Source organism: Mytilus trossulus, chromosome 7 (assembly GCF_036588685.1).
Source record: "Mytilus trossulus isolate FHL-02 chromosome 7, PNRI_Mtr1.1.1.hap1, whole genome shotgun sequence".
NCBI classification, from domain to species: Eukaryota; Metazoa; Mollusca; class Bivalvia; order Mytilida; family Mytilidae; genus Mytilus; species Mytilus trossulus.
In genome coordinates, this window is record NC_086379.1 from 32,051,295 (window position 1) to 32,076,055 (window position 24,761).

The 24,761-nt window shown below is 31.1% G+C and overlaps 1 protein-coding gene across 11 annotated transcripts in view; it reads right to left on the bottom strand.

The window, feature by feature from the left end:
- Window positions 1–24,761, bottom strand: part of LOC134724947 (pro-neuregulin-2, membrane-bound isoform-like) — a 71,383-nt gene that overhangs the window by 32,404 nt on the left and 14,218 nt on the right. For 2 of the 11 annotated variants that reach the window (XM_063588349.1, XM_063588346.1), the window contains exons 3-6: window positions 21,078–21,121; window positions 19,775–19,898; window positions 18,500–18,576; window positions 1,367–1,562 (exon numbers count right to left, since the gene is read on the bottom strand). The gene's annotated coding sequence lies outside the window, so the exon portion shown is untranslated. Of the gene's footprint in view, window positions 1–1,366; window positions 1,563–12,298; window positions 12,492–17,108; window positions 17,297–18,184; window positions 18,276–18,499; window positions 18,577–19,774; window positions 19,899–21,077; window positions 21,122–24,761 lie in introns of those variants that run through there. The other 9 variants (XM_063588353.1, XM_063588350.1, XM_063588343.1 and 6 more) reach the window with 7 other exon arrangements.

A 24,761-nucleotide genomic window follows, 5' to 3' on the forward strand; every position in this document is an offset into this window, starting at 1 on the left:
ATAATACTTCCATCGATAGATCAAATAATTTTTAGAAAGTTTAAATATTAATGAAAAGCTGGTGATATTTTTTTAATTTGTTGACATAAAAATGAATTATAATACAAGTGCTTTCAGTAGGTCATGTAGGTTGAATTGAAAGCAAACAACCCAACGCAATAGCTATTTAGTAAAATTTATATTTTGTTGAAAGCTAGCTGTGAAATCTAGGAAAATTGTCACTATATCAATGAAATAGTTCTCAATCAACAAATTAATGTAACTTTAAAAAAAAATATTCATAAAAATACTGAACTCTGAGGAAAATTTAAAAGTTTGTAATCAAATGGCAAAATCAAAATCTTAAACACATCAAACGAATGAATATATAACAACTATCCCTCACTTGGTCCAGGCATATTTAAAGTAATCCCCTTAAAGAAAGACCTATTACATATTACATAAGGTGTAATTGTTACAGTATATCATACAATCTAATTTCATATGGCAGACATCTGTTATGCCATATATTGTAAATTATATTTATGAAAAAATTGACAATTTATACACCGGATAGTATTTTTTTGAAAAAGAACTCATTAAACACACAAATAGATTCTATAATACAGAAATATTTGGCAAATATTACTTGCCATCACATAAAAAGCATTTCCCAAAATAATTACTTACCATATATAACCATAACTTAAATTACTTAGAATGACCCCTTGTCCATTCTTGCAATACTATTAACCTGTAAGTAAGTCCTTTTTACTGAGATTGTATTTTTCGTGTCTTTAATATCCTGCTTTAGCGGTGGAAAATCAACTCATGTAATACATATATTAATATTAATATATTTATCAAAATAATTAGTAATCATATCAATTATGATGTATTATATCCTTGTCACAGGAAATAATGTATCAAAGATTTGCAGAAATAATCTATTTCTACAAAAGGTATGTCTTCTTTGATTTTTTTATATGCACTTAAGAATACAATATACATGCAGACAGGGTAAAGCCACAATGTCACAAAAACAAGGGTTTGAATACTGCTGAGCCGAGAACATGCAGAACTAAAGTTGTTAGGCTTAATTTGAGACAATCAGGTGTTATCTTTATAACCATTGAAGTATCATATATAAATTATATCAATATAATATTAATACTTCCATAGTATAACCATGACTTATCCAATAAAGAATGTCTGCCATAAAGCTATCACATATATATATTATATTTATATATCTACATTTCAACTTTGAGCTATTAAAATTTTGAGAGGAATAAATTGAACAATAATTATGAAATCAACTGTTCCTTATTTTGGTATAAACAATCATCAACTTACAATCTCCTACCCATAATTGAACTGTACATACCCTTTGTTTTCAAACTTTGGTTGTCACTTTTGAATACAATACTCCTTGTTAAAACTTTTATAAACTCCACACTCAAAAATCTGTTATGAATATGTTATTACTTCCATTGAATAAATTCCAGTAATATTATCCATGAAAAATATCCAGTGCTATGGCAATGATTTCTTGTTTATCAGCTGATAATTATAGGTTGAAGCTGTAAAAAGTAAATCAAATCTTACTTAATTAAGCATATATCTAATTGAGCAACTCAATAATTTGATGAATTTTAATCCAGTTTGGTAATTATAAATATTATATTATTGTCACATAAAAACATCAAAAGGATAGAAAATGTGGCAGTTGTGAGTTAAATATTTCAAACAGGTATATTAATTGACTAACAATTTCTTGTATTAGAATTTTAAAAATGAGGCAATTTAAGTTAATCAATTTAAAAATCCTTTAATCTACTTTTTTATTTCATTCATCTACTTTTTTATTTGATCTCTATGTTATTTTGTCTATTTACAACATGGCAAAATCATGTAACCATAAATCAAAAACGGGACAAATAAAATTTGGATCTGATTCTCAAGGAGCCCTATTCTTCCATTGTAATAGGTTACTTTCATTTATTATTCCTCAGGATTAAGAAACTTCAGCAGTTTCCCGATCAGTATACCCAGTGAACATGTGTTAAATGGCTAATCTTTTCCTTTTTGGAAATTACTACTACAATAAGACATGCATTTTTACTTGTTGTTAATAACAAATAAAAATACATTTTAAATCTCTCCAGACTACAAACTTTATCTCTCTATTTTGTAAATGCAGTGCCAAAAATGTAAACAGGTACTGTTTTACGATAGATTGGAAAAAGACCAATTTATTTCTGACAAAGAAAGAGGACAACTCCTCTTATTTTGACAATTTGTCAGGTTTTTTGATAAATTTCTATACAAGTAAGAGAAAAATATCAGTTTGATGTTGAACAATCAAAGGACCCTACTGCCTCAAACGATTGAAAGAATCAATTCATTATTTCTTCCATTAACCTATGGCCAATATTTACGTAATTCTTATTTACATCAAACCTCATGAACTAAAGGATGATGGCAGAAATTTGTTTTTGGTGTATGATGGAAAGAAATGAAAATTAATATATAGACCTGAGACTTGCATTTTCAAAAAACTTATAAAAATACACATTTAATAATCATGAAAATATGTGAAATACATGTATAAATACAAATGTGCAGTTTTCATTAAAATTTGAAGTTAAATGTAGACTAAAACTACATTCTTCATTTAATGGTATTTTCTTGGATACATAATTAAGTAATTTCCTTGATAAAATTGTATGACCATTTAAAACAAATGTTGAAAATTTCTTTTATCATAGAATAGGCAAGCATCTCTTACTTCATTCTAATTCAAAGATTACAGACAAACGATATACTTCTATGAAGGAAAGAAATGGACACACACAATAAAGGGAAAAAAAGTCTCAAACTGGCATAGGAAAGAGTTGTGTGGAGCTTGTTACCACTGTAACAGATTTTTACTGTGGTTTAAACAATTATTTACAAATATTGACATTACTTTATACACCTTGTGTGTATTCAAATAAAATCCAATGAAAAAGCAATCTATTCAAATAGGATTAACATATTTCTTTGATCTGTATATTCAGTACAAAGAGGGTCTAAAATAAAATGCTTAGAAAAGGTCACTAAGAGTCCAAATACAATGCAACCGTCTCCACCCTAATATCCACATGCAAACCTGGAATTCAGTTGTTTATGCTTTGTTAGATAAACAATCTGTGACCCTTGTGAAATTTGTAGCACTTTTTCATTTAGAATTTATTTATATTATGAAGTTTCAAGGGCACAATCGAGCCTGAGATGCCAGTACAGTTGTACATAGATTGACAAAAAATATACTGTAAATTCAGAAATTATTGGGTGCATTTATTATTGCAATTTTGTCATTTTTGACTAAAATGCGATTTTATTTTTTTGGAAATTGAGAAAAATCCTGTTTAATTCATGTAAAAATTTCAAAATGCGAGTTAAATTATTGCGATTACCCGGTCGCATTTTTCTTAATAATAAAAATATCTCAATAATTTCTGAACTTACAGTAGGTAAATTGGCATCCTTTTGGCTAGAGTTATCAGTTTCAGCTGACATACATGCCGTACTGAAATTATTACTGAACAAGTTAGTTCTTAAAGGTTGCTTATTGGTGTGGCTTATACTTTTATTGGCTAGAATGAGTTATAATATTGAGAGTATGTCAAGAAAATGGATACCAATGGTCTGATAGTTTGGATATTCCAGATCAATAAATATGTTGCTATAGGATCATATATTACTGAATAAGCACTGATTGTCAAATTGATACCTATAAAAAAAAAAGAAGATGTGGTATAATTGCCAATGAGACAACTCTCCACAAGAGATCAAAATGACACAGAAATTAACAACTATAGGTCACTGTAGTTTATTGACATTCATTAATATATCTTTGGGATTCAAAGCACCATTCTTTATTGGTGCTTCCATAAAATATTTTGGAAACTCATGGCTACATGATCAAACTTTACTCATGCCAAGTAGTTCTATATATTTGAAACAAAGACAAATTCTGCACAACTTCTGAAAATTCCAACTCAACAAAGACTAATAGAGGAATATAGTAAAGGTGGTTATATTACTCCTTAAGGTGGTGATGTAGGGTAGAGTATCAATTTTCTTGTACCTGACAGAATCAATATAATTCATTAGAGAGAGTATTCAGTCAAAATTAATGCTGTCGTGACAGTTTAATCAGTGAGATACTAATATAATCTCAATAATTTCCTATTTTATGTCACATTTTCCTTTTCCAATCCTCTATTCATGACATCAGAAGGAGTCTATTCACTGTCATAAATAAAAAAAAACTGTCTTTTTCTTAAAATCACCAAAAATCCTACAAAACAATGAGTTGATGTTAATTAATGATACATGTACTTTAAGGCAACTATTTGTTAAGGTTAAACTTCATAAATGTCTAAATGTCACAAATATGACCTTATTTATGATCTTTTAAAGGTGTCATCTCTAAGAATAAGGAAATAGACAAGAAGGATAATATATCAGGTTGATCCCAATTCTTATATGTACACAAATTATTTTATCTTGAATATCAATTAGCTGGATAGGAAAAAAACACAAAGACTTTCTTAAAATGATGTTTAGCCATTATCAACCAAACAACCTTTCCTTGGTAGGATGTTAAGCAGCCATCAACCAAATAAACTTTCCTTAAATTGATGTTAAGCCATCATCAACCAACTAAACTTTCCTTAAATTGATGTTAAGCCCTCATCAACCAACTAAAAACTTTCCTTAGTTGATGTTAAGCCATCATCAACCAACTAAACTTTCCTTAAATTGATGTTAAGCCATCATCAACCAACTAAAAACTTTCCTTAATTGATGTTAAGCCATCATCAACCAACTAAGCTTTCCTTAAACTGATGTTAAGCTATCATCAACCAACTAAACTTTCCTTAAATTGATGTTAAGCCATCATCAACAAACTAAACTTTCTTCAAATTGATGTTAAGCCATCATCAACCAGCTAAACTTTCCTTAAACTGATGTTAAGCCATCATCAACCAACTAAAAACTTTCCTTAATTGATGTTTAGCTATCATCAACCAACTAAACTATCTTTAAATTGATGTTAAGCCATCATCAACCAACTAAACTTTCCTTAAATTGATTTTAAGCCATCATCAACCAACTAAACTTTCTTTAAATTGATGTTAAGCCATCATCAACCAACTAAACTTTCCTTAAATTGATGTTAAGCCATCATCAACCAACTAAAAACTTTCCTTAAATTGATGTTAAGCCATCATCAACACACTAAACTTTCTTTAAATTGATGTTAAGCCATCATCAACCAACTAAACTTTCTTTAAATTGATGTTAAGCCATCATCAACCAACTAAAAACTTTCCTTAAATTGATGTTAAGCCATCATCAACCAACTAAACTTTCTTTAAATTGATGTTAAGCCATCATCAACCAAATAAACTTTCCTTAAATTGATGTTAAGCCATCATCAACCAACTAAACTTTCCTTAAATTGATGTTAAGCCATCATCAACCAACTAAAAACTTTCCTTAATTGATGTTAAGCCATCATCAACCAACTAAACTTTCCTTAAATTGATGTTAAGCCATCATCAACCAAATAAAAACTTTCCTTAATTGATGTTAAGCCATCATCAACCAACTAAGCTTTCCTTAAACTGATGTTAAGCTATCATCAACCAACTAAACTTTCTTTAAATTGATGTGAAGCCATCATCAACAAACTTAACTTTCTTTAAATTGATGTTAAGCCATCATCAACCAACTAAACTTTCTTAAACTGATTGTTAAGCCATCATCAACCAACTAAGCTTTCCTTAAACTGATTTTAAGCTATCATCAACCAACTAAACTTTCCTTAAATTGATGTAAAGCCATCATCAACCAACTAAACTTTCTTTAAATTGATGTTAAGCCATCATCAACCAGCTAAACTTTCCTTAATTGATTGTTAAGCAGCTATCAACCAAACAAACTTTCCTTAAATTGATTTTAAGCCACCATTAACAACTAAACTTTCCTTAAATTGATGTTAAGCCATCATCAACCAAATAAACTTTCCTTAAATTGATGTAAAGCCATCATCAACCAACTAAACTTTCCTTAAATTGATGTAAAGCCATCATCAACCAACTAAACTTTCTTTAAATTGATGTTAAGCCATCATCAACCAGCTAAACTTTCCTTAATTGATTGTTAAGCAGCTATCAACCAAACAAACTTTCCTTAAATTGATTTTAAGCCACCATTAACAACTAAACTTTCCTTAAATTGATGTTAAGCCATCATCAACCAAATAAACTTTCCTTAAATTGATGTAAAGCCATCATCAACCAACTAAACTTTCCTTAAATTGATGTTAAGCCATCATCAACCAACTAAGCTTTCCTTAAACTGATTTTAAGCTATCATCAACCAACTAAACTTTCCTTAAATTGATGTAAAGCCATCATCAACCAACTAAACTTTCTTTAAATTGATGTTAAGCCATCATCAACCAGCTAAACTTTCTTTAATTGATTGTTAAGCAGCTATCAACCAAACAAACTTTCCTTAAATTGATTTTAAGCCACCATTAACAACTAAACTTTCCTTAAATTGATGTTCAGCCATCATCAACCAAATAAACTTTCCTTAAATTGATGTAAAGCCATCATCAACCAACTAAACTTTCCTTAAATTGATGTTAAGCAATCATCAACCAACTAAAAACTTTCCTTAAATTGATGTTAAGCCATCATCAACCAACTAAACTTTCTTTAAATTGATGTTAAGCTATCATCAACCCACTAAACTTTCCTTAAATTGATGTTAAGCCATCATCAACCAACTAAACTTTCCTTAAATTGATGTTAAGCTATCATCAACCAACTAAACTTTCTTTAAATTGATGTTAAGCCATCATCAACCAACTAAACTTTCCTTAAATTGATGTTAAGCTATCATCAACCAACTAAACTTTCTTTAAATTGATGGTAAGCCATCATCAATCAACTAAACTTTCTTTAAATTGATGTTAAGCTATCATCAACCAAGCAACCATTGCTTTATAGGATGTTTAGCAGCCATCAACCAAAGTTGATATCACTGAGATGAGAGCCATCTCTGTGAGCCCTGCCGAAAATAATGTGTGGTAAAACATTTGTATCTTTACAATAGGAAATGTCAACAGAAACCACAGTATTTAATCTTTGGTTTTGATTTTTTGATTTTTGCACTTTTAAGCACTGCATTTAAGCTATTTCGTGGCGACCATTTTTTATTGGTTGAGGAAGCCGGAGTGCCCGAGAAAACCAACGACCTCTGATAGCAAAACTGACAATCTTAGTCAATTAAGATTAAAGTGGAGTGAACCCGCATCAGTGGGGTTAGAACTCATAACCCCAGTGTTGACTGGCTAGTGATTACAGTAGTAAGTTACTAGTAACTACTTAGACCACTCGGCCTTTAAGGTCCCCCTTTGACCTTGGAAAATGTGCACAAATTATAAAACACCCTCTGGTGTTGGTTTATATACATGTCATGTATAAACATTTGAAATCAAAATGGTTCTCAAGATATTGAGCGGACACAACCTTTACCATAGGACATAGGGTTGTTAACTGAAACCAAAGTTTTTGACCTTGAACTTTGACCTAGGAAGTTGTAAAAAAATTATGACACACCTTCTGGTGTTGTTTTATATACATGTCAAGTATAAACTTTGAAATCATAAGGTTTCTCTAGATAAAGAGTGGACACAATTTGTTACAGACAGACTTATCACTATATGGATCGGCCCTTATAACCTTTGCTTTAATGGATGTCAAGCTGTCCTCAACCAAATAGTATTTCCTTAAATGGATTTAAAGCAGCCATGAAACAAAAACAAACTTTCCTAAAAAGCAATCATCAATCAAACAACCTTTTCATTTAAATGAATGATAACCAGCCATTAACCAAATAACCATTCCTTGAATTGATGTTAAGCCATCATCATCCAAATAACCTTAACTTAAAAGGATGTCAAGCTTTTATCAACCAAATGAATATTCATTAAAACTGCAGATCCCTGTTTAGAAATTCTAGTAGTTACAAAACTAGAGGCTCTAAAGAGCCTGTGTCGCTCACCTTGGTCTATGTTAATATTAAACATTGTACACAGATGGATTCATGACAAAATTGTGTTTTGGTGATGGTGATGTGTTTGTAGATCTTACTTTACTAAACATTTTTGCTGCTTACAATTATCTCTATCTATAACAGTAGTGGCTGTGGAAAATGTTAGTGAAAATCTACAAATTTTGTGAAAATTATTAAAAATTGACTATGAAGGGCAATAACTCCTTAGGGGGTCAATTAACTATTTTGGTCATGTTGACTTATTTTTAGTTCTTACTTTGCTGTACATTATTGCTGTTTACAGTTTATCGCTATCTATAATAATATTCAAGATAATAACAAAAAAAACAGCAAAATTTCCTCAAAATTACCAATTCAGGGGCAGCAACCTAACAACCGATGATCCAATTCATCTGAAAATTCCAGGGCAGATAGATCTTGATCTGATCAACAATTTTACTTCGTGTCAGATTTACTCTTAATGCTTTGGTTTTTTAGTTATAAGCCAAAAACTGCATTTTACCCCTATGTTCTATTTTTAGACGTGGCGGCCATCTTGGTTAGTTGGCTGGGTCATCGGACACAATTTTTAAACTAGATACCTCAATGATGATTGTGGCTAAGTTTCAATTAATTTGGCTGAGTAGTTTCAGAGGAGAAGATTTTTCTAAAAGATTACTAAGATTTACGAAAAATGGTTAAAAATAGACTATAATGGGCAATAACTCCTAAAGTGGTCAGTTGACCATTTTGGTCATGTTGACTTATTTGTAGATCTTACTTTGCTGAACATTATTGCTGTTTACAGTTTATCTCTATCTAAAATAATATTCAAGATAATAACCAAAAACAACAAAATTTCCTTAAAATTACCAATTCAGGGGCAGCAACCTAACAACGGAATGTCAGATTCATCTGAAAATTTCAGGGCAGATAGATCTTAACCTTATAAACAATTTTGCTCTAAATGCTTTGGTTTTTGATTATAAGCCAATATATATACCCCTATGTTCTATTTTTAGCCATGGCGGCCATCTTGGTTGGTTGGCGGGGTCACCAGACACAATTTTTAAACTAGATACCCTAATGATGATTATGGCCAAGTTTGGTTAAATTTGGCCCAGTAGTTTCAGAGGAGAAGATTTTTGTAAAAGTTAACGCCGGACGCAGGACGACGCCAAGTGATGAGAAAAGCTCACTTGGCCCTTTGGGCCAGGTGGGCTAAAAAGTGCTCATCCTTTGATGGAAATCACCTTAAAAGATCAGAAGAAGGAAAGATAAAGATTACAAATATGTAATTCCTCAGTTTCTACCAGGAATCTGAAGAGCAAACAATTACAGAATACAGAATGTCTAAACAAGGGAAAGAGTGAAATAATCCTTGTTAGATTTTATTCAGTAGGGTGATTACAAAAGTTATTTGCAGTTATATTACACACAGATATCAAATATTGTCCATCTTACCCCAAGTTAAATACCTACTTATAATTCCTAAAATGATTTTTTTTTACAAATTTAAGACTTATATATGTTCAGATGATTTATCATTTGCCTTTTTTCATAACCCAATGGATGATAAACAATCATCATGAAAGATTTTTAAAACAATATTTTTTTTATTTTTTTTTAGATTTTTGGCAAATTTCACATCAATAAACAATATACAAAGCAAAGGTCAATTTAAAAAACAAAACAAAGAATTTTTGACTATTTACATGTACTTTAACAAAGTCAAAGCATATAAGAATAAATCATATTCAATTTAACAAAATATTTAACAATATGATTATTAAGTCTGTAAGTATACCTGATTATGTGCTGATATTATCTAATATATCATCTATCAAAAACATTTGTGAAATGTTAACAATTCAGGTAATTTACATAAATGAACACCTACACAGTGAAACCTGAAGGCATTGTGCAAGATTAAAGAAATTAGAAAAAAAACAGGTGTTCAATGGAGATTTAAAGGTGATTAACCAGGGTGGGAATCAATTGGCGGATGTGAATTTCTGTCAATCAAATCATGGTACAGTAGGATACTGCGTACAATTTCTTCAAACATCTTATAATATAAATATTTTGACAAAAGAGGCACTTAAAACCCAGCTTTATCATTAATTACAGCAAAAAACAAAGGAGTAGGTTCAGTAAGAACCCTTTTTTGCCAAAAAATATAGCAGTTTTACAAAATTATTAAAATGTAATCTTTAAGGTATTTATTGGAAAGTAGAATACTTCTGTTACATAAATATGGGCTGTTTTTGGCACATGTATCGGGTGCTAGCATCATAGTCATTCTAAATTACTGAAATCTTTAACAGTTTTAGCATTTGATTTAATTTTTACACAATTTCCGTCTTAAATGAATGTGGCCTGGCCGGGCAGTGACATTTGTGTTCACTCTAAATATTTAAATGTAAATTGTATTTGATGATTTAACATATATATAAAGGTTGAGGATGAACACGGATGCTACCACTTTCATTTTTGACAAAAAACATCTGAAAAGTGACATATTATGGCATATATGATAGCTTTTTAATATTTAAGCCTGAATATGAGCGTCTTTAATGACTAAATCAGTTCAAATCTTTCACATATATTAATTGAATCTTTTAATAACTTTTAATAACGGTACCAATTGTCCTGCACCAGATGCGCATTTCGTCAATGCATGTCTCTTCAGTGATGCTAGTGGCCAAAATATTTGAAAACCAAAGCTTATATAAAAGATGAAGAGCTATAATCCAAAAGTTCCAAAAAGTATAGTCAAATCCATGAAAGGAATCAGAGCTTTGCATAATGGAGAAACATTCCTTAATTTAAAATAATTTCTAACATTTTGTAACAGCAAATTTTAATAACACAAAAAAAATCCGTATTTTCATGTCAGTACCAAAGTACTGGCTACTGGGCTGGTAATACCCCCGGGGAATAACAGTCCATCAGCAGAGGCATCAACCCAGTGGTAGTAATAACATTAAGGGTACTAATTTTCCTGCACCAGATGTGCATTTCGACAATACATGTCTCTTCAGTGATGCTCATGGTCAAAGTTATGTAAGTGTTTAAAAAGTGTCAAGAATCTTTCCTCAGATGAACCTGAAATTTGCGGCCAAAATAGGCACTTACTCCTTTCACATACAGTTTCTCATTTAGTTATAAAAGTCCAGGAAAATTTAAAGTATTCCCAATGTCTAATCACACTCTGTTTACAGCATTCACCTGGTAATTTATACATGCATGGTAGTACATTTGTGACAACTTTTTCACTTAATGGGCAGTCTTATTCAGATCCGACAGAACAATCCAGCCAATATAGGAATCATTAGTCTACTGAAAGTAGACAAATGCCATTTCTTGAATAATGTTTTTGAAAGACAATCAAAATTAGGGTCAGTCAGGAGGCAGGTTTGACAAACATATATATTTTTAAAGTTTGAATACAGAAAGTTTAAAAGCCTGAAAAAATTTCATTAGTGGTTCCAAGAAGAGTACTTTAAAAAGGTGAATGTAATAGGTACTGCCTTGTTAATAAAAGAAATTCAGAAATGTTTACATGCATTCAATATTGCATTTTTAAACTTATGGACAAATGCAGTACATATACAAATAATGGTCTCAGATTTATAAATAGCAACATTGCAAAAATGTAATCAACAAAATCTCAACCATCCTATACATTATCAACTACCTGAATGGTCCAAATCAACCTCCATAGATTAAAACAAGGACAAAGTATCAAAAATGGAGTGCTTAAGTTTAAATATTTTTAAAGTTTAAGAGATTTTATCATAAATTGGAGTGTCCCAACATTACTATCTTATGGTTATCATTTAATGACACACACAGATATAGTATATATAACACTTTGGTATATTTTGTCCTTTTTGAACACATTATCACAAAATTTAATGATGATACTAGTTATACTTAAACAAAATTCTTATATTTGTACAATAATATATACAAGAATCCAATTGTTTACCATTTTAATGGTTGTAAAATTTGAGAAGGAAGTTTTCTAAAGTGAACTCTGGGGTAACCTTTCATTCTTGACCTTTATCTTATCTTCAAACCAGAAAATAAATTTTACATTAATACTTTCAAAACATTGCGGATTTTGAGTAAATCAAAAACAATTGACAGAGAAGTGTAAAGTTAAAGAATATGTTCAAAACAACCCTACCTTATAGAAATATATTATACATCCAATTATAAAATTCCATAGTGAAACAATAATGTTTCTTTCTAAAATTGAAATTGGCCAGTATTCAAGTCATGCCCTTATCAAACATCTAAAAGTCATTGTAATAACCCAATCTTGGTACACCTGGGATAGCTTTACCTATGTTTTGTGTACTAGTATATGATTGTTTGTTTTTAATCTTATAGTAAAACCTTGTTTACCTGGTATGAAAGCTATGTATCAATAATAGTAGTTACCTGTGCAAGTTTTGAGTTCATAACTCATTAGTTATATTTTGATAGTTTAATATACTAAACATGTAACGTGTACACCTGAATTTCTAATTTAATTCAGTTTATTCTTACTGCGTCACTAACACGAAAATTAAATAATTATTTCCTTATGTCATTTGTTATTATACTGTCATTTCAAGTAAATCTGTTTATCAAACCATTCATGAAGAATACAACATGGCATGTGAAACTTATTTTTTGTCTCCTTTTTTATGTCTCTAAATTACCTATTGATCCTTCCAGAGCACCTAAGTAAACCCACATTATAGGTAGGGCTGGTGTTTCTAAAGCCCTAGCTATTTGTGCAGTGCTTTAAGGATGTCTGGTTGTTACTTTCATCAGTCATCAGTCTTTATAGTTTATTTTAACTTATGAGTTTTGATTGCTCCTTGGTAATTTTCCCCCTTTATTGTCCCTATTCTCCTAATTATGTTATCCTAATTCTACTTATCTTGTCCCTATTCTCCTGCTTATCTTGACCATATTCTCCTATTTATCTTGTCCCTATTCTCCTATCTATCTTGTCCCTATTCTCCTAACTATCATGTCCCTATTCTCCTATCTATCTTGTCCTTATTCTCTTCTCCTAACTATCATGTCCCTATTCTCCTATCTATCATGTCCCTATTCTCCTAACTATCTTGTCCCTATCCTCCTAACTATATTGTTCCTATTCTCCTATCTATCTTGTCCCTATTCTCCTAACTATATTGTTCCTATTCTCCTATCTATCTTGTCCCTATTCTCCTATCTATCTTGTCCCTATTCTCCTAACTATATTGTTCCTATTCTCCTAACTATCTTGTCCCTATTCTCCTAACTATCATGTCCCTATTCTCCTATCTATCTTGTCCTTATTCTCTTCTCCTAACTAGCATGTCCCTATTCTCCTAACTAGCATGTCCCTATTCTCCTAACTAGCATGTCCCTATTCTCCTAACTAGCATGTCCCTATTCTCCTCTCTATCTTGTCCCCATTCTACTTATCTTGTCATATTCTCCTACTGATCTTGTCCCTATTTTACTAATTATCTTGTCATTATTCTCATAATTATGTTGTCCTATTCTACTTATCTTGTCCCTATTCTCCTACTTATATTGCCCCTAATCTCCTACTTATCTTGTCCCTATTCTCCTACTTATCTTGTCCCTATTCTCCTACTTATCTTGTCACTATTCTCCTACTTATTTTGTTCCTATTCTCCTACTTATCTTGTCTCTATTCTCCTACTTATCTTGTCCATATTCTCCTTCTTATCTTGCCCCTATTCTCCTACTTAACTTGCCCCTATTCTCCTACTTATCTTGCCCCTATTCTCCTAATTATGTTGCCCCTATTCTACTTATCTTGTCCCTATTTTCCTAATTATCTTGTTCATATTCTCCTATTTATCGTGCCCTTATTCTTCTATCTATCTTGTCCCCATTCTATTTATCTTGTCCCTATTCTCCTGCTTATCTGGTCCCTATTCTACTTGTTTTGTCTCTATTCTCCTAATTATGTTGTCCCTATTCTCCTACTTATCTTGCCCCTATTCTCCAACTTGTCTTGTCCCTATTCTCCTACTTATCTTGTCCCTATTCTCCTACTTATCTTGTCCCTATTCTCCTACTTATCTTGTCCATATTCTCCCATCTATCTTTACCATATTCTCCTATCTATCTTGTCCCTATTCTCCTAACTAGCATGTCCCTATTCTCCTAACTAGCATGACCCTATTCTCCTCTCTATCTTGTCCCCATTCTACTCATCTTGTCGTATTCTCCTACTGATCTTGTCCCTATTTTACTAATTATCTTGTCCTTATTCTCATAATTATATTGTCCCTATTCTACTGTTCTTGTCCCTATTCTCCTACTTATCTTGCCCCTATTCTCCTACTTATCTTGCCCCTATTCTCCTACTTATCTTGCCACTATTCTCCTACTGATCTTGTCCATATTCTCCTACTGATCTTGGCCCTATTCTCCTACTTATCTTGTCCCTATTCTCCTGCTTAGCTTGACCCTATTCTCCTATCTATCTTGTCCCTATTCTCCTAACAAGCATGTCCCTATTCTCCTAACTAGCATGTCCCTATTCTCCTCTCTATCTTGTCCCCATTCTACTTATCTTGTCGTATTCTCCTACTGATCTTGTCCCTATTTTACTAATTATCTTGTCCTTATTCTCATAATTATGTTGTCCTATTCTACTTATCTTGTCCCTATTCTCCTACTTAAATTGCCCCTAATTTCCTACTTATCTTGTCCCTATTCTCCTACTGATCTTGTCCCTATTTTACTTATTATCTTGTCCTTATTCTCCTAATTATCTTGTCCCTATTCTACTTATCTTGTCCCTATTCTCCTACTTATCTTGTCCATATTCTCCTAATTATGTTGTCCCTATTCTCCTACTGATCTTGTCCCTATTTTACTAATTATCTTGTCCTTATTCTCCTAATTATGTTGTCCCTATTCTAATTATCTTGCCACTATTCTCCTACTGATCTTGTCCCTATTTTACTAATTTTCTTGTCCTTATTCTCATAATTATGTTGTCCCTATTCTACTGTTCTTGTCCCTATTTTACTAATTATCTTGTCCTTATTCTCATAATTATGTTGTCCCTAATCTCCTACTTATCTTGCCCCTATTCTCCTACTCATCTTGTCCCTATTCTCCTACTTATCTTGTCCCTATTCTCCTACTTATCTTGTCCCTATTCTCCTACTTATCTTGTCCCTATTCTCCTACTTATTTTGTTCCTATTCTCCTACTTATCTTGTCCCTATTCTCCTACTGATCTTGTCCCTATTCTCCTTCTTATCTTGCCCCTATTCTCCTACTTATCTTGTCCCTATTCTCCTAATTATGTTGCTCCTATTCTACTTATCTTGTCCCTATTTTCCTAATTATCTTGTTCCTATTCTCCTATTTATCGTGCCCCTATTCTTCTATCTATCTTGTCCCCATTCTATTTATCTTGTCCCTATTCTCCTGCTTATCTGGTCCCTATTCTTCTTGTTTTGTCTCTATTCTCCTAATTATGTTGTCCCTATTCTCCTACTGAAATTGTCCCTATATTCTCTTACCTTTCTTGACCCTATTCTACTTATCTTTTGTGCCTATTCTCCTACTCATCTTGTCCCTGTTCTCCTGCTTAACTTCCACATACACTCCTACCAATATTGTCCTTACTCTACTTATCTTGTCCCTATTCTACTTATATTGTCCCTATTCTACTTATATTGTCCCTATTCTACTTATCTTGTCCCTATTCTACTTATCTTGTCCCTATTCTACTTATCTTGTCCCTATTCTACTTATATTGTCCCTATTCTCCTACTCATCTTGTCCCTATTCTCCTACTCATCTTGTCCCTATCTCCCTAATTATCTTATTATACAGACAATGACAGAGATGATTAAGTATTTTAAAAAAGCATATGTAAGTTTTACTATAAGTTTGTGCATGTTGGCATATTTTGATGAGTTCCTGTGGAATTTTGATGGAGAACTTTATGACTGTCACTTTTATTATAAAAAATAACAGTTTTACAACATGATAATGATCTATAGAATGTATATGTTATATGTATACTATATATTGGGACACACTTAATGTGACTTATCACACACTGATAGCAGAGTTATTGTTTTCTAGTTATATCCTAAAAATTTCAACTTCATTGATTATGTCTTCATTCAGAATATATTTATGTTATGGTTTAATTGTTCTCATCAATAATGAACTTATTATACAACAATTTTTACTTTTTCTTTCTGCTTTCTGTAAAGAAAATATGCCAAAGGTTGTCTTCAACATGCAGTGACGTGTGAGTTTTTGCTCTTTGTTGAAGGCATCATTGTGACTTTGAGATGATGTACAGCAATAAAAGCTATAGATGTGCTAATCCTTTGATTTTGGTTTCTCTATATAAGACATAATGTTAACTTTCTTATCTCTTTTCTTCTTCGTGTTAGATTGCTGTATCATTATCTCCCTTTTTCTTCTTCAGAATAACTTTTCTTACTGAGAGCGGGGGAGGAATATAAGTTATTAATTCCTGTTTTCTTTAATTAGAATGATTTGAGAAGTTGAAAGCATTATTGAGATAAATAAGAAATATACATTATCCAATTTCATTGTACCAAATTCATAATTTATATTTGTCTCAATACTGCAGTAAGAAACAGATTATGCTTTTAAAAAATTAGCAGGCCAGCACATATGGTTTCTCATATGCACATGTCTATCTTAAGATTAATGATCATAGATCAAATGCCCCTCTAAATGGACTTGATATCCTTATTCACTTAATTCATACTCATTCTAAATTTCAAATGATATCAATTCAATCTGTTCCTACAGTCATGTCTTACAAATATTGTATAATTTCTCAAACTCATAGGGGCATGACTATTAAAAGTTTAAATAGGAACTTTGAAATCAGCATCCCAAAATTACACTGCTGACTGACCTAAGAAAAGTTTCTATCATTTGACATACATATATGTACATATCTAAGGTACCTGATCATTTCTTCAAAGTAATAAATCCTTCACAAAAAAATCATTATTCCATGAAACAAGGTCCACTAATCTTTGTATGGGAATTTCACCTGAACACCTGTTATACATAATCACAGACAAATTGTCTTTGGAGAGATTTTGTATAATCTGACCACAACTATTTACAGGTAAGTATAAACCACATAAATGTTTGTATTCATTGGTGTTTGTCATTGGTAATAGATTGAGAAGGAGATTAGGTGGTTCCATTCATAAATTAGATAGACTACACATAAATGTACTTTACAAAATAATCTCTCTTCTATTCACTTTAAGGTCACATTTGACATCATAAAGGTATTCGCTATTTATGTATAGAAATACTAGATTTGACATTTTCATTATGAAATATTTTTTTAAAAGTTTTTCTTTAGGTAAAAAAAAATTAACACATTTTATACTGTGACAGATTTTTGGTCCATTTCTGCTCAAATTTTTAAACAGGAATCTTTTTCATAAAATAAAATTTGTTTAAAACATATTTTTCAACACCAGTCAAACTGTTCATTACCTGCATATTCAAATAACACAAACTTTTTGAAATCATAATTCTCTTGGTTAATAGATCAGTTCAGGTGACATTTTGAAGATAAATTAACAATCAGATATTGGCTAGATTTAACTTTCATTTTTAAAAATATTTATACAAGCATTTTTTTCAGATGCTATTTACTGATCTTGGAAATTTTATTTCAAAGTTTGGATACATGCCATTTAAAGGTTTAACAAATTTATTGATTCTGAGACTATATGAATGTAAATTGCCAAGAATAAATAGGTCCACTTATCAGAAAAAAAATGAAAAAAAAAATGGATTTGGACATTCTCTCTCAATCATAAAAAAAGTTTCTGTTCAAGTTTCACAAAATATCATGCAAGTTTGACAATGTTTTTGATGACTACAAAAGTTAAACCACAGATTGAACCCTGATGTTAACTGACCATAAATCTACCCACACTTTTATCCCAACAAAGAATATACCACAAGATCTTTGATACACTATTAGTATCATAATTTCTATGTAATAGCTACTAACCATTGTTAATCTGTGAATTATTTACACCTGATTTATTGTTGTGAAAACATTGGTATAAAATACAGTTCCTTTTGTACACAGCTATAACCAGCTATAAATATATATAAATAGCATAGCATAAATAAATAATATGTAACAGATTAATTCTAAAATCATCTTTCTGGTATCAGAAATATTTTCAATGAGTGTTTGGTAGAGTGCTTTTTTTCAGTTTTGAAAAACAAAATGTTTTGACCCCCTGTTTAATAAAGTTAAGATTCAGTCAGGATATATACTATATAGTAAACAGAATAACATTTTGTAGTCTGAATTTACCTTGTGTCTGCTGTTTCTTTGACTTCTGGCAAATCAAATTCTTGATTGTTCTGTGTTCAATCTTCTATCATTGCATGCTTAAATAATCAAAATGATGCTTTAAAATTATAACAATGAAGTGATTTGAAATATTAAGTTTAACTGTTAATGATCGACATAGTTAAATAAACTTTTGTCAACAAAATCTATCAGGGAATCTTAAAATAGTCCAAAATTCAGAACTTGAAAGTTTATTGTTCATGAAATATATATGTCCAATCTACATAATTATAAGAACTAGAAACTATACTCGGAACAAAATACACTGTGTTTCAAATTACCCCATTACTCCTGGTTTTTTTTTATGGTTTTATTTTTGTGGAGTCAATAGAATTTTCATGTTCATTATATATGGATAGCATTATTTTAGTCAATGAATATTCTTTATGGTATGTATGTTTATCTAATTTGTATTTTTCTTCCATTGACTTTTGTTTAATAATAAAAGAAATTAAAATAGACTGGCTATATTTGTATTATAAATTTAAACTGAATATTGGATGGGAAAAATTGTCATATAAGGGCAATTAATCATATCACTATAAAGAGTTTCTTGGCAATTTTGGTCATGTTGATTTATTTTCAAGTCTTGTCTTGCTGACAGGCAGGATGATTGGGCACACCTTAAAATAAAGTTATAGATAACTAAATAGGCCAATGATTATTGTGTCTGAAATTTGGTTTAAATTGGCTCAGTAGATTGATAGGAGAATTTTGTAAAAGTTAAAGAAACTACAACAAAAGACAGCTCACTTCGCCCTGTGTGCCAGGTGAGCAAAAAAGAAACCTTAATCATTGCTATACACTTGGGAACTAGCAAACAATAAAAGTATTCACACTATTGGTATTAAGCTATATTTTGCCTTCCAATGACCTTAGATCTACTCCAAATCACCTTTTGAAGTCAAGCAACAATCGCTTTTTAATTGTGACGTCAAATGTTTTGAATTATGATGTCAAAGTTTATGGGAACCTTTGTGATTTTAAGTAATGGAGGACAAATTTGCATACAAGTGTAAATACACCTGTTAAAGTTTGATGATTTTTGGATATTTTCACAAAAAACAAAAGTTTTACTGATTGTTTTAAAAATCTTTGATGTGTCTACACAAGGTCTCATTTTATATTAATTAAACTTTTCAAATAATTAGTTTCTGAAAAGGCAGCTTGAAACCTGATTACAACCCCTTAATTTACTTCATTTCTATTAATTCTTATTGTTTCTAGATAACAAACCAAAAGAAATGTGCAAAATCGTGTCTACATCGCTATTCGACTGTATGGTAAAAAAAATATCCTGAACTAAACCATCCAATATCAATTCTTCATCCCTTTCAGTACTAATCAATCTTTAACTGGTCTGAAAAAATATAAATACAAGCAATGACCTTGAACAGTGAATCATTGACACATATATAATGCACTTTTACTCAACATAACATCTTCCAATAAAAACTTCATCTATTATACAGAATCACATGATATCTTGTATGATTCAAAAGACAAAATGTATATAACAGGAATTGATTTCAATATGTCTATCTGAGTATGTCAATTTCTGTTCCACTGGTAATCAAATTGATCTGTTTTGAAAGATATATGCAAGAATATGTTCAATTAATTCTTTATTCTGATGCAAAGCTATAGGTTACTTTAATTTGGTTCTGACAATCTGTAAGGGAAAGTTTTTATTCTTTTAGATAATAGCTGGAATCTCAATAATTCTCCAAATATATAGGACATAATCCACAGTCAACAAGCATATATATATATATATTGAATCAATATAGTTTATGAGTTGTGTAAAAGAAATGGAATATTAAACTGTAAATTCAGATTTTTTGGGGTGCATCCATTATTGTTGAACAACAAACACAAATTGCGATTTGACGTAATTAATGCAGCTATCAAATTTAAATTTGAGTTGATTTTTTTTTAGAGTGACAAAAAAATCACGACTACTAACTGTTCCGAAATAATAACAAACAGCACAAACATTTCTGAATTTAATGTTTTATAAAGTTTAGTTTTGTTTAGCTATTGGCATCATACTGCACAAAATCAATAAATTTATAAGGTATATATTGGTAAAGAGTCAAAATCTCAGTTCTCCGTGATAAAGACATATTCTGATTTCATAGCTTGAAAGGAAAGTAGAATGGAATTGTGGATAATAAAAAAAAAAATTTAACACAAATTTACTCAACAGTCAACAAAGTCATGATGGGGTTTCAAAGACATTTAAAACAACTACATTTATCTTTTAAGAACGTTATACCCCTAGTTAAAAACATCAACCTCTGGAATAAGTTAATAACTGAGAGATATATACCCCATAAGCAGTGATATGCTTTCCTTTTGTTGAAAATTTAAAGCCTGAATGTTTAATAGAAAATAGAAGAACATTTAGCGATTTCACTTTGGACCTTAATCAGTTTATGACAAAAAAGGTCATCCTACATGCCACAGTACTGACATGATATAATTGCTCTCATAATGTCAAAAGTGTGAATGAAATAATAAGCTTTGTCAAACTTACACTTTTTTTCATCTGACTCTTCAAACATAAATCCTGCCAAGTTTCTAAGGAAAGATAAACAATTGTGAAAGTAAATAGACTGGGACAAACAACCGACATTGGTCATATGTTTTCTATAATCATGATAATAATGATAATTACTTTCTTCAGGGATGGGCAACAGAGCTAGATAATTAAAAAAGTGTAAGTGAATTTTGATTGTATTTATTTCTATGATAAGTGTTACATGTACTAAATTAATTTCTAGAAAATAGTTAGTGAGATCATCAACAATATGTGATAATAGTATTAGTGAAATGTAAGTATAGCTGTTTATCGTAACATTGTACTGACTAGGTTGACAATACTCATTTGGACTAATGGATTCTTCTCATCTTTAAAATAGTATTTCCAATAAATATGCATCAGGTTTCAGTAAAAATCTAATTTTATTCCCAAGTCCACTATTTTTTAGTTTTGTTTTACTGTTAGCTGATGAGTAAGATGGGTGATTGCAACTGCAAATTTGATTTTCACAGGTTTTTTAAAACTATCTATCTGAGATAGTATAAATAGAAGTGACAGCACATTGAATTATGATTCATTTCTTATTTTTTTAAGAACTATTTAGAACAATATATATATATATTTTAAGAACATCAGTTGTTCGACCTGTTAGTCAAATGCATTTTGTTTAAATATACTTTTTCACGTTTTTGGTCTTTCGGAAAATGTTGTTTGTGCTGTTTTTAGATCCTTCTACACCGAAATTTGTTTGACATGCACACGAATAAAAATTGCGGTTTTTATCCAACGCAATCATAGGTTTGAACTTAGTTTTCAATTTAGACTCGTATATATATATATATATATACAACTCGTCTAAACATCAACCCAACAATGTTAGATCTGTAAATTTGCTTTCGCAAATTTTTGGTTCTTCCCTCGCCGAGATTCGAACCCATGCTACTGTGATATCGTGACACCAAATCGCCTGCACTGCAGCCGTCCCGCTAGACCACACGACCACCTGGGCTCTCAAAAAAAGAGCTTTCGGTGGGCATGTGTTACCTTTCCACGTCAGTTTTAATCTAGTGGCGTACTTGAATATCTTTTTTTAAGAGCCCAGGTGGTCTTGTGGTCTAGCGGGACAGCTGCAGTGCAGTCGATTTGGTGTCACGATATCACAGTAGCATGGGTTCGAATCCCGGCGAGGGAAGAACCAAAAATTTGCGAAAGCAAATTTACAGATCTAACATTGTTGGGTTGATGTTTAGACAAGTTGTATATACATTATGTACACAGCCATGTATCACCATCATTGATGGCGATCCGATGGATACATCTGTTGTAGAGTTGTCACTGACTCAGACGTACTTATATATATATACTATAGATAATTTAGCTGATCTGTAACAATAACATCTTCATGCCTTATAAATCATGTACTGTAGTATGCCGCTAGATTAAAACTGACGTGGAAAGGTAACATATGGCCACCGAAAGCTCTTTTTTTGAGAGCCCAGGTGGTCGTGTGGTCTAGCAAGACGGCTGCAGTGCAGGCGATTTGGTGTCACGATATCACAGTAGCATGGGTTCGAATCCCGGCGAGGGAAGAACCAAAAATTTGCAAAAGCAAATTTACAGATCTAACATTGTTGGGTTGATGTTTAGACGAGTTATATATATATTTGCTGCAGTGCAGGCGATTTGGTGTCACGATATCACAGTAGCATGGGTTCGAATCCCGGCGAGGAAAAAAAGATGAATTTATGAAGAATCTGGTGCCATCTCATACTTTCCATTAGACATGCTGAGTTATTTATTTTCAATACATTGCAAGTCAGGTAATTTATTTTCAAACTACCACAGAACAAACCATTTATTTATTTATTTTTGTGATTATGTATCAAGGCTGAGTTATTTATTTTCAAAATCCTCTCTGTCTACATGTCTATCATAATGTTCATAGAAAACTATCAATATCATAAGGTCTGATATTATATGGAATTCATTAGTTTTAAAATTCACAACTTCACTATTAATCAGGAGATAAAAGCATGACCACATGAACCAATCATGTTCAAGCAGTGCAGAGTCATTTATTATGGGTAAGAATTTTAGAGGATTAATGTAAAATTAAAGTTACCTAGTAGTCTAGTCAAAATAGATGAAAAAAGAGGCCAACCTCAAAAAAATTGCAACAGAATTTGTTTTGATATTTTTTATTTCTAAAAGGCTTTCTTTGTTACATACTAAAAGTCTACCAAGAGTGGGATAATGGATTTTTTGGGTGAAAAATAGCAAAATTTGTCAAAAATAGTGAAAAAACTGGGAAAAGCTAGTTATAGATACCATTGATTTTGTGGCACTCACTACTAAAGGAAATGTGTGTCACTATATATATATTGTAAAACTTAATATTCAAGGAACCAGTCTTATGTAAAATTGTTGATAAAATTGTCTGGTATGAGAACTCTTCTAGTTCAAGAATAAAAATGTATAAAGTTTTTAGTTATTGGAAGTTGAAAGACCTTGAATTATCTCACATTACAACATTCTTAATAGTTAGAACCAATTAGCTTCCCACAAAATGTCTCATTGACATTACTGCTCTTAAAAGGCAAACCTCAACTGGGAATTAGGTTCAGATTATTTACTAAAAAGCAATGAATATTTACATAATCTTTCTAACAAATGAATCATTATCAATTGCTGCTGGCTGAAAAGATTTTCAGTTGACTTTTTTTCTAAGTAACAGTATATGGTTTACATTTTCCTATTTTCCTAGATAATGCTTAAGTCTACCACCAGATTTGTAAAAAAAAAGATGGATAGAATCCTCCAGTAACATTATACTTTGCTTTTAATAAAATCTATTTATGGCAAATCTAATATTTCTACAAATGTGCAATTAATAGGTATTGTAACCCTTAAGTATATACAACTGTCAGTATCCTATGAAAACAAATTACATTCATCTTATGAATGTACTCTCTAACACAAAAGTCATGTATTACATGGGGTCCCAAGAAGATCCGGTTGATAATACATTTTTCAGTGTTTTGGAGATAAAGTTTCCTTAGAGCATTAAATTTGCTTCCTGTTCAGTAAACTTCACATTACCTTCACCGCCAAAAAAATAAGAAGTCCACAAAATTATTCTTTATTATGAATGAAACATTGTGTATTTAAAACACTTTAAATTCATTACATTTATAAAAGTAATTGAACTCCTGAACAGAAAAAAAACCAATCCAACATTTTATTGCAAAAATTATATAAGAAAAGTAAGAATAGTCTGCTTACTGGATAACTGTCAAAGCATATGTTATTCAATTTCAAATCCTCTTACTTTTGTATTGATCCAATAAACTGTAATATTTACAGCTTAGTGTCAAAGAAATACTTAGAAATCAGCCTAAAATATAACTGTCAAAAGTCCAATAAGACTGGAACATCAGACTTAAAAATTTCATATTGAAAGGGGGCCTAAATTTTCCAATCTAAACAGCAGTCTAAAATTTGTAGATGTTATATCCAAACATAAAGTGCTGAGAGTTGTGTGATATTTGAAATTACCTTCAATCTAAAAGGTGAAGACCCATAATTCTGGAATAAAAAGCAAAAGACTATGCTGCTCACCTGCACCTTCAACAATGGCCACTTTTTATGCAAAATCATACAAGTATAGGCGATAACTCA